Source organism: Nuphar pumila, chromosome 4 (assembly GCF_984573655.1).
Source record: "Nuphar pumila chromosome 4, dmNupPumi1.hap1.1, whole genome shotgun sequence".
In the NCBI taxonomy this organism is placed as follows: domain Eukaryota; kingdom Viridiplantae; phylum Streptophyta; class Magnoliopsida; order Nymphaeales; family Nymphaeaceae; genus Nuphar; species Nuphar pumila.
Window position 1 is genome coordinate 15,603,753 of NC_143252.1, and position 10,607 is coordinate 15,614,359.

Here is a 10,607-nt window from a genome sequence, read left to right on the forward strand (position 1 = left end):
TATATGCATAAACATATAACTTGATAGATCTGAACCAAATTAGTATGAGCATATACTCGGTAGATCTGAACCAAATTAGTATGAGTGTATACTTGACAGATTTGAACCATATGAGTATGTATTCGACAGATCTGAACTAAATCAATATGTATATGTACTCCGCAGATCTGAAAAACAATATGTACATGTACTCGACAGATATGAAAAACATATATATATATATATATATATATATATATATATATATATATATATATATATATATTTGGGTGCATGCCCAACAAATCTAAACATATACTTATCTGTATATATTCAAATTTGTAAATCAGAAAATGAATAGAATTGAATAAAGAAATATGCATAATTATGTAAATCTGATTCAAAGAATATATTCAGTTGCATGTATACAAAACTCGACAAATCAGAGTAAAATATATTCAGATCCAAGTACGTGAAACTCGACAAAATCTAAATATAAAGAATATACTTTTAGATGCATGTATATGCAACTCATTAAGTCTGAAATAGTAAAACATATTCAGATGTATGATCGACACATCTAAATCATAAAAAAATATTTAGATGCATGATCTATAAATCTAAATCACAAAACATATTCAGATTTCTAAAAATTGGCAAATCTGAAATATATATATAGATTTGCATGAATATAAGAAAATTGACAAATATGCATTCAAATTTATGAGTATTTACAAATCAACAAATCCGAAAACAACTATTACATGATCAGATGCATGAATATTAAAATCGATGGTCCTGAAACTATATGTATATCTTTAGATGCAGTGCCAAGAAAATCAACATATATGTATTAACATGCATATTTTTAGGTTTGGATGCATAAGGAAAAATCGTCAATCATAAAAAAACATTATATATATATATATATATTTGACAATATATTTCTTTATATATATCACCTTTAGATTCAGATTTTTCCCTCTAAACCTATGCCTAAATCATATTATACCAATTCCTTCCCATGAGAAATTAGAGATAAACCCGTACCTTGATTCATAGCGTGAAAAACTCGAAAAAATCGATGAATATTTTAAGAAAATAGTATTTTCTTCTTCTTCTCTTTTTTCTTTCTTTCTTTCTTCTCTTCTTTTTTTTCTCTAAGCCTCACAAAGTTTCCTTTCTTGATTTTTCTTTCATCTTCGTTTCTCTCTCTCTCTATCACACACACTTTCTCTCTCTAGAATATGAATTCTAGAGAGGGAGATACTACCCCTTGTTATATTTTTTGGACATGTTCTAGAGAGCGTGACGTCCCCTCTAGAGCTCAATTATGGGTAATATTTCCTTGATTTTTTTATCTTTTTATTTTATTATTATTTTATTTATTTATTTTATTTATTTATTTTATTTATTTAAAGAATATTCTAGAGGGTGTCACCCCCCTCTAGAAGGCTCTATGGGGTAGAGTTCTACCCCAGGTAGAACTCTACTTCATCCTTACTTTATTTAAAAGTTGATTTTAAAGTTTTAAAATGGTCGTGGATGGATTTCAGATCCAGATCTGGATCCAAGATTTAAATCTATATCTATATCCAAATCTACATGGATCCTACTTGGACCAGATCCTAATCAATATAGATCTTGGATTGGGTCTAGATCCATATTAACTTGGATAAAATAGAGTGGATCTAGTCTGATCCAATCCAGAAAAATAACCAAATAAATGCCAATCATTTTTTAAAAATGCATTTTTTGGGTCAATCATAATCCGATTTCAAAAAAATAGGTTGCCAACGAGATCGATATTTTGAGGCAGATCTAACGGTGGTCATACCTGAATTTTACCTGATTTTTGCTAGATTTTTGTTTGAATTTAAAGGTTAAAAATAAAAAGTTTCTCAAATTATAACTCAAATAACCTATATTTTAATTATTTTCCATAATTTTATCAATTTTAAATAAATATATAATTTAAAAAATATATTTTTTGATTTGAAAATCATAAAAAAATATGCGATATTACATCCCTACCCCTTTAAAAGAATTTCGTTCACAAAATTAAAACGTACCAAATAAATGTGGGTAGTGATTGTGCATATCGACCTTAGGCGCTCAAGTGCACTCGTCCAGTCTGTGATGTTGTCAATGCACCTTCATGAACGGGATTGTCTTACTATGAAGTTTCCTCTCCTGGTGATCCACAATCTTCACCGGTCTCTCCTCTGCAGTCAAATCAGGTTGTATCTCGACTGCTTCATAGTGGATCACATGTGAAGGGTCGGGCACATACTTCCTCAACATCGAGATATGAAAGATGTTGTGGATTTATAAAAATTGAGGAGGAAGCACCACTCGGTAAGCTCACTCACTAACAAACTTAAGGATCTCAAAAGGTTCAACAAACTGAGGACTCAGCTTTCCCTTCTTTACAAACTTGAACACACTCTTCATAAGTGATATCCGGACAAACACGTGATCGCCCACAACAAAACTAAGCTTCTTACACTGATGGTCGACATAGCTCTTCTGCCTGCTCTATGCTTCAAGCAAACACTGTCGGATCAACCGTGCTTGGTTTGAGTAGTGTTGGATAGCCTCTAGAGACTCCACTGCCCTCACTCCAACCTCATCCCAGCATACCAGGGATCTGCATGGTCTACCATACAGAGCTTCATACGCGACCATGCCAATACTAACATGGTAACTGTTGTTATATGAAAACTCTACAAGCTTTACATGTCTGTCTCAATTCCTTGTTTAATCCATCGTGCACACTCTAACACTACAAGAAATCTGTGGATTAACGACAGACGTAATTCTTTATCAATCCAACACAAATCCATCGCTGAACAATTTAACGATGGATAACTTTCATCATAATTTCCTAGTCGCTAATTAGTGACGGAACATATCTGTCTCTACTTCCATCGCTAATTTGCGATGGATTAGCGAATGTCATGATCCATTGTGAGGTCATCGCTAATTCGCAAAGATTTGGTTTTACGACAGATATTGTTATCATCGTAAAATTCCCCCCCCTCCCTCTGCGAGAGTGAGAGAAACGATTTTGCGAGTCAAACTCGACCAAAGTTTTGAAAATGGTTTTGAAAATTACTCGCCTCCATTTTAAAAATTTGTGGGAAAATTTCTTGGAATGAGATCCGCCTGTCGATACGAGGTTCAACCGTTCCTGGCGCCTTTACCAGGGGTAATTGAACCAATGATTAAATGTGCGCTTTGACTAAGTTAAATTATCTAAATTATGCTCTATTTTCCTAGAATGCACAGAGAACCAGACATGTGCTATGGAATTTTGAAAAGATAAAAGATTGAGAAATATGATGTTTACTTTGAAAAATTGAGATATACTTGGAAAATGATTGGAAAAATATTTGAAAATAGAATTCCTGGGAAAATCATTGAATTTCATTAGAAATAAAAAATTTGCATTGAAAAGTGAATTCTCAGGAAAACTTGGACTTTGGAAAAATCGATTTTGAGATTTGGATTGCTTTTCTAAGGAAATGGATTTGAGAATCTTGAGAAAGTCGAGAAGTTCATTGGAAAATGATTTTTGAAATGGAAAATGGATTCTCAGAAAAATGGGAAATCTAAGAAAATTGATTTTGAGATTGAAAACTTGGAATTGAGAATGTGCAAATCTTAGAAAATCATGATTTGAACTTGGGAAATACTTTGAAATCTCATTTGAAAATTCAGAATTCTGAGAAAATCGGATCTTGAGAAAGACTTAGAAATTTTGGGAAAACTGATTTTTCTGAAATGTTATTGGGAAAAGAATTTGAAAATAGTGTAAATTGGATGAATGAATATGAATTTGAAAGATATTTCATTGAAGAATTGAGAAATCCTTTTGAAACTTTGAGAAATGCAGTGCATTTTTGAAGTTAGCCTAAGAGTGTAGGCTGAATGTGGCTAATACGAAGATCACAAATGTTGGTTTTCTTTGTATTCTGACTATGGCCATAAATATGAATCCCACCAAATTCGTGAACTTATTAAGAGCTTGTGCACGTGCCATTCGTGTCAACCATAGTGATTTTGGAAAATGTGCATATGCATCATACATCAGATATTAAATTTTTCAGAAATCAAACTATATGCAATGCAATCCTATTCTAAGCTGAAAAGTAACTCTTATTCTAAATTATTATAACTTGATATTACATTGAATTGAAATAAAACAAAATAAAAGTCTTCTTCTTGGATATTCTTGCAAAACTAGAAAACAATGTTAGCACAGAAATGTAGGTTTTTCTGAATTTATCCAAAAATATTAGAAATTATTGGATATTATTAAGATATAAACCCAAATTCATACCCCCTTGATATAAACATGAAAAATAAGGAATACATTTCGAAAATAAACTTGCAAATTCGAAATTGGGGTGAAAATGACCGAAATACCCCTGATGACCTTGAAATCAGGGTTTTCTAAGAGAATTTTTATAAATTTTGGAAATTTGAAAATCAAATGAAATAAAATCAAGCATAATATGATGAAATATGATAATATGCATGAAAATTTGGAGAATTGAAACTTGGAATTTCGAAATTGAGGTCAAAATGACCAAAATGCCCCCGATAACAAGACAATGGCCTTGAAACCAGGGTTTTCTGAGATAAATTTTGCCAAAATGAGAAATTAAAATGCAAATGACATTGAAATTAACCCTAATATGTTTTTATATGCTTATTTACATGATAAAAATCCTAAAGTGGCAAAAATATTACAAAATATCAAATTTAACTTAATTTTTGCCTGATTTTCGCTTCTGAATTTAAAAGCAAACTAACATACAAAGCAAATGAACTTGGAATTGAGCCAAATTTCGCATGGACATCTAGACTAACTCTAAAAACAGAATGGAGCTCGAAAATATATTTTTTGTTATTTTTTAATATAGAAAATAACTAAAAATCCTAAAAAATCAAGATTTTGCCTAAAATGATGATTCTAAATTGGATTTAGGGTACTAAACTTCCATAAAACTTTCCCAAATTTTATGGGGTGACAGAGGACAGTAAGGTAAGGATTTTTTTACCTTTACAGATTCTGGTTTTGACCTATGGTGACAGAGGGCAGCTCTAGCAAGTCGGATCGGAATCCGGCGACTCTATGATTTAAAGCAAACAGATAGGTTTTGGGAAAAAAATATGGGAAAAATAGAAGACAGATGGAAAAATGGCTGAAGTTATGAGAAACTGTTCCTGACAAATATAGGAAGATTTCCTTTTTTACATCATTGGGATTTGAGTTATGATTCGGGCTGTGGAAGAGGATTATCAGAGGTTTGAATCTCTGAAATTCTCAAGCATGAGAATCTGTCAGACATAAAAGATAATTCCAAGAAAAATACTTGGACAATCCAAAAAATTTCCAAATTTTAAGAAATGACAGGGAAAAGGATTAGAAACAACTTTCATGTTGAAAGTTTTGACAGACAACTTATGGATTGAACGGACACAACACATTAGGGTCGGTCTATACCCTGACAAGGAAATAGTGAGATTTTCCTAGGGGCCTGAAAAATTTGATTTTTATCAGAATTTAAATCTTGTGGGAAAATTCTAGAAATTTTCTGAGAAACATTAGGTTCTAAAAGGGAATCATGGTATTTTTTTGAGGAAAAATTGGATCATCCATCTAGGAGATTCCGGATGCTCTTATTTGCTAAAACAGAAATTAGAATTTCTGGAAATGTGAAATCTCAGTTTGGGATCTGATTGATTTAACGGGGTTGAAAAACCCAAATGAACTCAAATTTTTGGCAGAACATCAATAACATATAATAAAATTTAGCATAAAATTATCAGAATTTATTGAGGAACAAATTTACATAAAATAATGAATAGACTTCCTATATAAATCGAAAATTGTAGACTTTCAAGCAAAACTAACGAAACTAATAAATCGGTCTACAAAATAAATTTTTTTTAATTAAACCTAAGGCCTAAGATCTATGATTTTCCGAAAAAGAATGCTCAAAATAAATAAATAAAAAGAAAAGACAGGGAAGTATGAGCCATTTTTTTTATATTGGCCATTCAATCGAGTGACTTCATCCATGGAAAGGGTGAAGCACTGGATCCGATAGCACCATCGCATTATATGACATAGATAATCATTATGAAAAGTTATTAAAACAATAACAAAGACATGAGAAATGAAGGTTCTTACCTTGGAAAATTGGAGCTTGATCGACTAAAGGGGGTGCCTTGATGGTGCTGTGTTGGGGCGATTGCTGAAGAAGATTTTGAAGATGGCGGCAACAACACTTTGATGGTGCTGGAGGAGGCTTGCTGCCGTGTAAGGCAATGGGGGCTGCTGCCAAAGAGATGGAAGTGCTGGCTGGGGCTTTGCTTGAAGAAGCTGCTTTGAAGATGGCAGCTACTGTACCAAAGGTGGTTGTAGCCACAGAGAAACCGGTGGGGAAGATGATGGACCGGCTGGAGGTGGAGCCGTTGATGGAGTTGGAGATGATGGATCGGCTGGAGGTGGCTGCGCCTAGGCTGGAGCTTCTCTTGTGGTGCTGCCAGACTTGAAGATGCTGGAGCAAAGGAGATTGAAGATGGGCAAGAGAAAGAGAGAGAGAGAGAGATGGGAGCAGCCGTATAGTGTTGGTCTCCTCCCCAAACCAAAGAAAAACTTAGGTCTTTAATTGGCCTTAACTTAGGGTTTTTTAGGGGATAATGAAAAGGAAGAAAAAAGGTTTACGTGAATGGGCTAGAGTAAGTAGGGAAAGGAAGGGAAGGAAAGAAAGGGAAGAAGAAGAAAGGAAAGAAAGAAGAAGAAGAAAATGAAGAAAAAGAAAAAGAAAAGGAAAGAAAGGAAGAAGAAGGAAAGAGAAGGGGAGAAAGAAAAGGAAAGAAAGGAAGGGAGAGGGGGCTGGAGGTTTGGTCGACCACCTTGTGGGTCCCACCTCTCTAAAAATGCAAAATAAATAAAAAAAAAACAAAGAAATAAAAAGAAAATTGAAAGGGAATAAAAGAAACATTTTTTTTAATAAAAAGGAAATGCAAATGAATAAGCCATCTCAGAGTAGGCCCATTTTTTAAATTTGAAATTTGTTTTGAGAATCATAGGGGTAGAATGGTCTTCTTTAAAAATTCTTGGACGAAACGAGCTATTTTTGGCAGTTTTTGAAATGAGCTCAGAATTTGAAGTTCAATACCCCGTTGCGAAGCAAATCCAGTTTAGAATTTTAAAATTTGATTTTGAAAGAAATCCAAATTATTTTTCTCGAGAAAATATTTCCAAATTTAGAATCCTAGGGGTAAAAATGTTAATTTTGGAGACCCAGGGTTTGAAATTGATTTCTGAAAACTTTCAAAACTCAATCTGGATTGAAATTTATAAAATTGGAGTTCTGGACCTCGAAAATGAAATGAAATGTGATGAAATGTTATGAAATGCTGAGAAATAATATGAAATGATGAGAAATGACATGAAATGCCATGCGAAATGCTAACTCTGAATGAAGAAATTTGGATATTAGGCCCCGATTGACACTTGTATCTGTTCAAAAGTGTTAAAATTTGCAAAATGGTTCAAAAAAATAGTTTTCGGGCTCTACCGGGCCAGAGTGACACTGAAAATTGGGGTGTGAGCTGGATTGAACTAAAATGAATTGGATTTAGCTGGGTTTTAGGGTTTCAGAACTCAACTGAACTGACAAGACACTGACCTCTCTGACTAAATTTTTAAGAAAGGCTGCCATTTTTAGAGAAATGGTACAGAATGGTCACTGGAGTGAAGTGAATTACGAATCTGAGCTGAGTTTGAGCTAGGTTAAAGGTAAGTAATACTGACATAAACTAAAATTAAAGCTTGGACACTAGCTCAATTGACTGGATTCAGCTCAATTTCAGCTGAATGAGCTGTAATGGGCTCCTAGACACTTGGAAATGGTTTTGAACTGAAACTGGAGCACTTGAACTCCTGGTGAGCTCAAGCTAGACTCTGAAGAATATGACTGACTGTGAATGACTAACTTGAAGACAATTGGCTTGGATTTGAGTGAGAAATGAGCTCATTTTTGAAGAAATGATCCCATTTTGGCAGGAATGGTCAGAAATAAAAATGGCCTTCTCACTGTGAGCTCAAATGAACTTGAAATGACTGATATTCTAAATGTTTTGAACTAACCAACGAGCTTGGTTGACTCTGATTGACTGGGGTCTGAGATGACCTAGGGGTAAAATGGTAATTTTCCTAATGAAAGTGGGTAAAATGGTAGTTTTCTGACACAAACTTGGGGTTGGACCCCTACACTGACCTAACAGGGTTGGCACTGCACGAGGGGTGTGTTTGCAAATGGATGAAAAAAAATTGGGGTGAGGATGCGATTAATTATACTATTTGGTCTCTTTTACCATTTCAAATTCTCTGCACAAGAACCGTTTTGTAAATCAATATGCAAAACCAATAAATTTTGAGACCTGACCCTCATAATTTAACAAAGTAATTAAATTTGAAAAATCAACAAATTTCAAAAATAAATTTTGCAATGCATTAATAAAATCAATAACAATTATAGCAACACATGCTTCTGGCCTATACGGCCCATAGTGGTTCACATCTGACCACTTACACATCTTATAAGTGATTTATGAAAACTTGTAAAATTTCAGTGAACATGAAACACACACACGATTTTCAAACATGTGCACAATACATATTCAAAACTCACAACATATGAATGCACATTAAGCCAAGCACATTGGTATGCAAATAGACGCTTGCAGAACACACCATTTATGATCAATTTTATGCATAAACAACCAAACATGCATATGATCACAATTATGCAAACATCAATTAAATTTCAGATTCATGCGTATGATATGGACAATTGCAAACTAATCAAATTAGGATCAGGTTTATGTATTAATTCAGAAAATACATAATCTAAATACAAACATATACATGTAACTGCCATGACGAAACCATACGCAGCTAGTTCGATTATCAAGCCAATGGCTGGGGCTAACCCATGTACATGATCAAAATCATTTACATGGGCCGTTCAATGCTGAAAAATACATATTTTCAGCATGCTAGCTAATTGTTGGCAATACCTCAAAGTAACCATGTACCAGCCCGCTAACCGATTCATGTACATGTTCACAAGCATGTACATGGGTCAGCCAGACCAAAAGTAAACATAAACTAGCATGTTGGCTGATCCATGTATATCTTCGCAAATATGCACATAGGTCAGGCAGATCTGTACCACATGGGCAGCATGCTGGCCGATCCATGTATATGATCCTAATCATGTACATGGGTCGGCTAGACCTGTACCATAAGGGCAGCATGCTGGTTGCACATGTACGTGAATGCAAAGCTTGATAAAAATTGAAATATGTAAATATATTCAGATGCATGAGCATGTAATATGACCAATATGAATCAAGACAAAATACTCATATGCATAAACATGTAACTTGACAAATATGAACCAAATTAGTATGAGCATATACTCGGTGGATCTGAACCAAATCAGTATGAGTGCATACTCGGCAGATCTGAACCAAATCAGTATGTATATGTACTCAACAGATCTGAAAAACAATATGTATATGTACTCGACAAATATGAAAACCATAAATATATATATTTTCGGGTGCGTGCCTAACAAATTTGAACATATACTTATCTGTATATATTCAGATTTGTAAATCTGAAAATTGACAAAATTGAATAAAAAAATATGCATAGTTATGTAAATCTGATTAAAAGAATATATTCAGCTGCATGCATATGAAACTTGACAAATCCGAGTAAAATATATTCAGAGGCATGCATATGAAACTTAACAAAATCTGAATATAAAGAATATATTTTCAAATGCATATATATGGAACTCGTTAAGTTTGAAACAGTAAGACATATTTAGAAATATGATGGACACATCTAAATCATAAAAAAGAATATTCAAATGCATGATCTACAAATCTAAATCACAAAACATATTTAGATTTCTAGAATCGACAAACCTGGAATATACATATATATATATATACATATATATATATATATATATATATATATATATATATTTGCATGAATATAAGAAAATTGACAAATATGCATTCAAATTTATGAGTATTTAGAAATCAACAAATATGAAAACAACCATGATCGGATGCATGAATATTAAAATCGATAGGCCTGAAACTATATGCATATCTTTAGATGCAGGGCAAAAAAAATCAACATATATGTATCGACATGCATATTTTCAGGTTTGGATGCACATGGGAAAATCGTCAATCATAAAAAAAAGACATGAAATATATATATATATATATATATATATATATATATATATATATATATATATATATATATATATATATATATATAACCCACAATATATTTATTTATATATATCACCTTTAGATTAAGATTTTCTCCTCTAACCTATGCCTAAATCAGATTATATCAATTCCTTCCTGTGAGAAATTAGAGAGAAACCCGTACCTTGATTCGTCACGTGAAAATCTCAGAAAAATTGATGAATGTTTTAAGAAAAAAGTATTTTCTTCTTCTACTACTTCTTTTCTTTTCTTTCTTTCTTATATCTCCTTTCTTTTTT